An 8,110-nucleotide genomic window follows, 5' to 3' on the forward strand; every position below is an offset into this window, starting at 1 on the left:
TTATCACAGTTTACTGTGTGATCTCAGCTCTACAGCTCAAGACATTGTTGAGTGATTTTAGCACTTTGCCCCTGAACACATAGGAAACTTATATAAATAGTTATTAAATAAATGAATAAAAAATTCCTAACCTCAAGATATTGCAGCAATACACTGTGTTGAAGGGATATAACCACAAGATATTGCTGATTGATTCAAGGCTCTTCTCCCCAAGCGTTGTGTGCCTTTAGAATTCCTCTCAACACAGTATTCCAACAACTTTTACAAATTATTCCAAGCAGATACCCAAGAAGCAAGCTATTTTTCCTACCTGGTCTTCTGGGTTGTTCTGACCCTGCATTCTAACTTGTCAAGATACTTTTGAGTCTTGATTCCTTTGTTTTTTTTCTATTATCTCCCAGTCTGATTCATCCACAAATTCGAAAATTGTGTTATCTTATTTTTTGGTAAAAATATTTAAAAATTACCATTAAACAAACTCTGTTGCACCCAATGAGGAACCACTTTCCATGTTGGCACAATTGTGTTTTAACTATCTTGACTGTTTGGATTATCCAGCAAATTTATAATCCACACAGGTTAATTTTCATCATTTTATCTACACGGATATTATGAGAAACTCCAACTGTTTGCAGAAATCTGTTTACATGGTGTCCATTGCACTTTTTAGCTCACTAACCTAGCAGTTCTATCAATAAAAACAGTGAAGTTGGTTTGAAATCACCTAATTAATAGTAAAATTTTCTATTAATTATTATTAATCACAGTCCAATTTTTCACAAAAACATGTTTAAGATTTTTCTCTACATGTTTGTCAGGGAGTGGTCTATATTTTACAGATTCTAACCTTTTTCTTCTAGTTATTCTTTTTTAATTGATTAGAATATTTGGACAGTATATTTTTCCTTTAAAATAGCTTCAAAATTACTATAGTTATACATATGCATTGTAATAAATACAGATACTATTAAGAGGGAAAACATAATTTTAAAAAATCACTATATATAATGGAATATTATTATATGTAATACTTATAATATATTATATAATATTATATATATATATTTGAATATTATTCAGCCATTAAAAGAAGGAGATCCTGCCATTTGTGACAACATGGGTGAACTTTGAGGGTATTATGCTAAGTGAAGTAAGTTAGACAAAGAAAGAAAAATACGGTACGATCTCACTTATATGTGGAATCTAATAAAACCAAACTTATAGAAACAGAAGATTGGTGGTTGCCAGGGACTGGGGGGTGGGGGATATAGGGAGATGTTTGTCAAAGGGTACAAACTTTTAGTTATAAGATTAATAAGTCCTGAGGATGTAATGTACAGCATGGTGACTATAGTTAATAATACGGTATTGTGTACTTGAAAGTTGCTAAGAGAGTAGAGCTTAAATGTTCTCACAACACACACACACGTGCGCGCACAAACGTAACTATGTGAGGTGATGGGTATGTTAATTAACCTTTTTGTGATAATTGTTTTACAATGTATATTTGTATAAGATCATCACCTTGTATACCTTAAACTTACATGATGTTCTATGTCAAATATATTCCAATAAAGCTGGGGGAAAAAATTACCCAAATTTCTTCTATCCCAAGTAAACTGCTGTTAATATAGTGGTGTTTCCTCTTCCCTTCCCTTCCCTTCCCTTCCCTTCACTTCCCTTCCCTTCTCTTCCTCCTTTTATGGAAAAATGCTATCCATACTGTTTCTTAGCTTTTTTTCACTTAACAATCAATTATTAACATATTCCTATGTTATTAAATATTCTTCCACAGCATCATTTTTGATGATTGCATACAGCTTTGTTGTATGAATGTAACATAATTTAATTAGCAATCCTCTATTTTGGGGCACTTGTTTTCAATTTTTTATATTATAAATATTGTCATTTTGAACACTTTTATGGATAAAATTTTGTGTACAATCATGATTATTTTATTAGAATATATTACAAAAAGTAGATTTGTTGAGTCAAAAGGTTCATCATTTTTAGCTTTTTGATAAATTTGTCAAACTCCCCTCTCCCTCCCAAAATATTGTTGCTGTTTGTATCATACTGTTGTCTGTTCTGGGCATTAACATTAACATTTTTTTTTAGTGATTTTGATAGGTACAAAGTTATCTAATTGCTTTAATTTGCACTTATTTGAGTAATAGTGAGGCTTAACTTTTTTTTTAAACATCTTTATTGGAGTATAACTGTTTTACAATGGTGTGTTAGTTTCTGCTTTACAACAAGGTTTAACTTCTAAAAAATAACTATTGGCTCTTTAAATTTTCCTTTTGTGAATTTCCTACTTATTTCCTTTGTCTGCTTTTCCATTACTGTAATCAGTTTTTCCTATTTATTTGTATGTGTGCTTTATATTTTAGTGTCAGTGACTCCTTGTCTGTCATGTATGTTACCAAGCTTTTGTTCAGTTTGCCATTTGTCTTTAATTTTGATTTCGTTGATATATGTACAATTTAAAATTGTATGTAGCCAAATCTAGCTACAACTTGAAAAAATTGTCTTTGGCACTGTCTTCCAGTAATTTTGTAATGATATAATTAAATATTTAAACCTTCCAGAACTGATTTTTTGTGTATTACTGAAGCCAAGACCTCACTGGATTGGTTTCTCATTCCCATCCTTCCACATTCACGTCAGTGAGAGCAGTCACGCTCAGGGCCAGGAGGCTGAGTTGGAAATACCATTGCTCTAACTAGTGTGGCATCCACAGCATACATATCAGTGAAGCCAGAGGAACATTCTGATAGAATTCGTGTTTGTTCTGATCTCATCTTATTTTCTTCTGCATTTTCATCATCATTGGTTTTTTTTCCAGTTGAGATAACCACTTCCTTCCCTTTTTTCTGAAGTTCACTTTAGTGAGTTTAATGGGTGCTACAAACTGGCTAAATCTAGTTAAAAAAATCTAGCTGGGCCCACAGGCATTCCTTTCTATTATAAAAGCCTTAATATTTTTATTATTTTAGCTCAACAGCATTTTTTTGCTTATTAATATTAGTTTATGGGAAATAGGCAATTATACAAAATACAGAATTGGAACCAAAATTTGTTTTCAGAATGTGAGTTTTGAGACTTAAAGGATTTCATTCGAAACTCTCAATTATATAATTACAAAAAAATTCATGTTTCAGGAAAACATACTTAATTTTAACATTATCACAAAGTCAAGTATTTCAAGGGGAAACAAAACAGAAGCAGTGTTTATAAATTTAGACTACATGAGACATTGTGGAGATTCTATTGTTAGTCAACAACACAATATGTAATTTTATACACTACACTTCAAAAATGATGCATTTGTGAACAATATGATAAAGGTCATAGTGTTGAAGACTTTAACTTCAAGGTTGGTAGAGTAGAAGACTAAATTCAAAGTCAAAGTCATACTAACAGACTTTAAATTCAAGGTTGTTGTGATGAAAACTCTAAATTCAAGGACAGATTGTCTAAGAAAGGACAAACAACTAGCATTCAAGCTATTTAGTCAATTAGTTCCCTGTGAGTACAAAATATATAGGAATCACTAAATGGATTAGCCTAATTACAAATTCTGTTCATTTCTAAATAACTTATAAGTCTTTTCACAGAATCATTGTCACATATTTTCTCTCTATCCCTGTGTAGGTATTTCTGCCTCATTTTAAATCCTTATTCAAAACAATCTCTCCCGTTTCCATATTTTTATAAGTATAAAATATTTTTAAACAAAGAAATGTCTGTTCTAGACATTTCTAGAGAACAATTTTCCCACTAGAGAAAAAAAAAAGATTCCCATTTCCTCCTCTACCTCAAAAACACAAAGCAAACCCAAACAATCCAATTCCTAAAGTAGCATCTCATAGAACCCAGGGCCTGGCATGGTATTTCTTGCTAGTTTTCCTGGTATAAGCTGAGAACAATTTGATTATTTACATTATTGAGAAATTTGTTTAACAGGCTGTATTCATCCCAGGGCTTCCATCAGCAGAGGCTTGCTTTAAAAAAGGCGAGAACAGTGGCATCTTTGAATGGGAAAATCAAAGACTCTCCTCTGTCTCTCCTCCTAGTATTCTTCATCAGATTCATCCATATCTGCCAAATGGTCAAAATCATCTACTTCCTCCTCCTCCTCTTCTTTCTCGTGCATCTCTTCATGTTCATTAGGACCCATTTCCAATCGAGCTATAGACGCCCTGAGTTTCGGACCCTGGAATCGGAATGATGACATTAAAGATCTTGTCTTTAAAGTAAAAAAAAAAAAAGGAAGATATAATATCCCTCCATATAGCTTGATGTTATATATGAATATACAACTTGTGTATTCATATACCCAGCCTGGACTGATGATTGGAAATTTACCAACAACTCCAGGTCCTTGAACTTCTTCCTCATCACCTTTATTTTTTAATTTATTTTTAAAAGATTTTTTTGATGTGGGCCATTTTTAAAGTCTTTATTGAATTTGTTACACTACTGCTTCTGTTTTATGTTTTTGGTTTTTTGGCTGCAAGGCATGTGGGATCTTAGCTCCCTGACCAGGGTTCGAACCTGCACCCCCTGCACTGGAAGGCGAAGTCTTAACCACTGGACTGCCAGGAAAGTCCCTTCACATCACCTTTAGCATTTGTTATTCTCCAGTAGCGACTGTCTAACTGACAAGCCTTCTCAGGAAGTGTGTCTTTTGACATTTCAATCCTGATTCAGTATGTGAAGAAATAGTGGGGTGGGTGTACAGAGCTGAGTTCCTGCAGAAACGATGTGGAAACTGAAACTGTAATGTACCCAGTCATTGCTACACACTCTGGATCATAAACATACCTGAAAAGTTGGTCTCTGATGATAGGGAAGCCACCTGATACAACATTGTTGACATAAGAAGTAAACCAGTCAGTAAAAGTAGCACCTGTGATAAACATGTCAGTAGCAGCTGGACTCCGAGCCATTTGGTCAGACATTTGGTAGTGAGGTAGGAGATAGATGGGCCCCTGGGCTGGACAGCTGGTGTTTGTCAAGGGGAGTAAAACTGAAGCTTTGTTCTCACGCAGACGCTCCAAGGACAAAGCTAGTGGCAGAAGCTGAGCTCTGCTGAAGTAAAAAGATAAGATGACCACTCCTGAGGTCAAGGAAAACTTCCCTGTCTGCACATGCGCAGGAAGCCTCCTTGGGGGTCAAAAAGGGAGGGATGCCACCCCATAATAAGTGTGAATGTACCCCCCCACAGGCCTCTGGGGTGGGATCCATCTTAGCAAAAAGTTGTGCACGCATGTTGGGGAGGGTCCTAGGGCAGGCCACGTGTGAAGAAAGACATAAGAAAATTGGCCAAAGGTAAACAAAATCCGGGAAGGACTTTCCTATATTAGTGATTTAAATCACCTCTTTATTGTGCTACTCATTTAGGATGCCCACACTCTTTTCTCTGGGTGTGTATTTCTGCCTTGCTTCTGACTTAAATAAACAAACTGCTCCTCTGTGTGCTCACCCACATATTATGCTGTATCTCTAATAATAAACTTTGTACCTGTTTTTACAGTTTTTGCCTCCTTGAAATATTCTTGCTTTCAAACAGGGGAAAGAGCCAGGGCCACTTTGCTGCTAGCCTCTAGTGCCTGGTGGTCTAGCGGCTAGGATTCCTGGTTTTCAACTCAGGTGACCCACGTTCAATTCCTGGGCAGAGAACTAAGATGTCTCTTCAGGACCACTCATTGCTGTCTCTCCAAGATCAGTAGAAGACTTCATTTTTGTTTCAGCCCTTCCACTGCTATGTACCGACTCAAACCAGTATGTATGCAAAAAGTTAAAGGGAGAAAATATTTCAGTCCCTGTCTCTGCTGGAAGCCTCCAGCAGCCGTATAGATGTCTAACAAATCCTCGGAAAGATAGTGATTAGACAGCACCATGCTTCCCAACAACCCAGAAACCACTAATTTCTGCCCATTGTGGACATGATAGTAACATTGATAATCATCTGGAAGTTTGAAGCCCATCTGAGCTTCTGCAGCATCTAGGTCTTCCTCTTGAGCACTCTCTTTCAGAGAGAAAACCATCCGGACATCTGGGTTCCCATATTTCTTGAGATCATCCCTGGCCTTTATAATAGCAGCATAATGGTCAATATATCTTCCTATATCAGAAAAGTATCAGTGAAGAGGGATTTCCAACACTGGTTCTTCTGTGTTTTCTCTTCCTCAGGTATCAGCCAGTATTTTTTGCAATGTCTTCTCCACAGTGGATCATGACTTGATAGCTGACTAAGTCTTTAACTGACATAGCAACAATTGATTAGGTCTCGGTAGTCCAAGAAGGATAAGATGAGGAGTAAGGGATCGGTGGGCAGTGATTCCAGGGTCAGGCGCACTGACTGGTCTCCATGGCCGCCATCTTGCCTGGCCCCTTGAAGTCCTGGCTCCACACCGCACCCCCCCCCCAGACCCCGCGGCCACCATCCGCCTCAACGGCATTTGTAAGCTGTGCATTCTATCCATGATGATCAGATGGAGGTAGCTCGTCATTAGCTCCAAAGCCCTAGAAATCTTTTTGTCTCTAAAGAGGCAACATATAAGTGAATACTGTTGTGAATACCCAAGTGAATCAGTAAGCAATTGTGATATGATGGAATCTTCCACTGATTCCTGATATAAAATTGTGCAAGGGAAAGGAACTAATGTTTATTGGGAACCAGATACTGTATGTACATTTACACAATTAAGTCTAAACTACAGTTTTGCCGAGGTTACATATTAGCAATCTGATTTTCAGAAGAAAATATTGAAGCTAAGGGATTAATCAATTTGCCTAGAGTCACGTAGCTGGTACAAGGTGGAGCTGACATTGAAATAGAGCTCTTAAAACATTTAGGCCACTGAGGATCATGCCTGCCTTTATCATAGTTCAGTAATCAACTGAACTCTTGGCTCAAGAATATACCTTAAATGCCAAGATCAAGTAGCAAATGGATGTGGTATTGGATAATCTACGTCTATGTCCTGTGAGTTACCCAAAGTTAGAACATAGTTATTTTGTGATCCCTTCCTCTGTACCTAGTTCAGTGATGGTCAGTAAGTCTCAGGAATCTGACTGCTCCCGTACGTCTTATGTAGTCTCAGAATTTCTGATAAAAAGGAATTAATACTTACTAGCCACAGATTTATAGTTCTGGAACCACTGACTTAGATCATCTAATAACCTTACTTTTAATTTTTAACACACATACGACTCTAATGGGAAAAAAAAATTGACCTTACCAAAATTCATTGCAAGACATACTTCTTAGACAAGACAGTAATGAGGCAATGTCTGGTTCCTGTTAAAAGTGAAAAATAAATGATTCATAACCCAAACAAGAGTATAGACTTTATCATAAACATCATTACCCAATGCATTGTCAGTAGAACATGCTATGAGAAATATGAAATGAGACCTTTCTTTATACCTTAGTTTAATATAGTCGTCACTTGAATCCTTCCTGACAGTTTAGAATCCAACCTATTGTAAAGTGGCTAGAGAAGGAGAGATACATACTCACAACTGGAAAGAGTTGCCATATTTATCCAAAGTTCACACCAGGAAGGGACCAGTGTGTTGTTTGTTTTGTTCATAGTTATATAGTTTTGTCTCCATAGATGTTTGAATTTCATGCTCAGAATTAAAAGTAGTAAAGTGCCAACAAACATCAGTGTTTCCGAGAAAGCTATGTAAGATTTCAAATCTAAATGTTGCAAACATTTTTCCTTTCTTCCTTGTTTGCCTTAATCTGTTTTCCCTTCCTGTGGAAACTAGCTTTTGTTTTAAAATCTGACATAGTAATAGATTGTTGCAAAAGAAAACAGGAGAAAACAAATATTGTTTTAAAATATTGCTTATATGCCTGAGTATAATGTGTTTATTATTTTTAAGCCAAGCATCTGTTTTACTTGTTTGGAAAAATAAGCTCTGTGCCACAGGCACTCTGTGCCTGCTAGTAGTTTATAGAGCTGTGTATGGCTGGTCAGTTATTTTGGGGGGTGATGGGTGGAGGATAAGAATCTCATGCAAAAGACATATATAGGGTAGCATAAAATGAAATTTACTTATCAGTAAGAATCTGAGGGGCAGCCTGATG

The 8,110-nt window shown here is 36.3% G+C and overlaps 1 pseudogene; it reads right to left on the bottom strand.

Moving 5' to 3' along the window:
- Nucleotides 1-4,009: 4,009 nt before the first annotated feature.
- Nucleotides 4,010-6,390, bottom strand: LOC131763908 (F-box only protein 3-like; annotated as a pseudogene).
- Nucleotides 6,391-8,110: the final 1,720 nt, after the last annotated feature.

This window comes from Kogia breviceps, chromosome 1 (assembly GCF_026419965.1).
Source record: "Kogia breviceps isolate mKogBre1 chromosome 1, mKogBre1 haplotype 1, whole genome shotgun sequence".
Taxonomy (NCBI): domain Eukaryota; kingdom Metazoa; phylum Chordata; class Mammalia; order Artiodactyla; family Physeteridae; genus Kogia; species Kogia breviceps.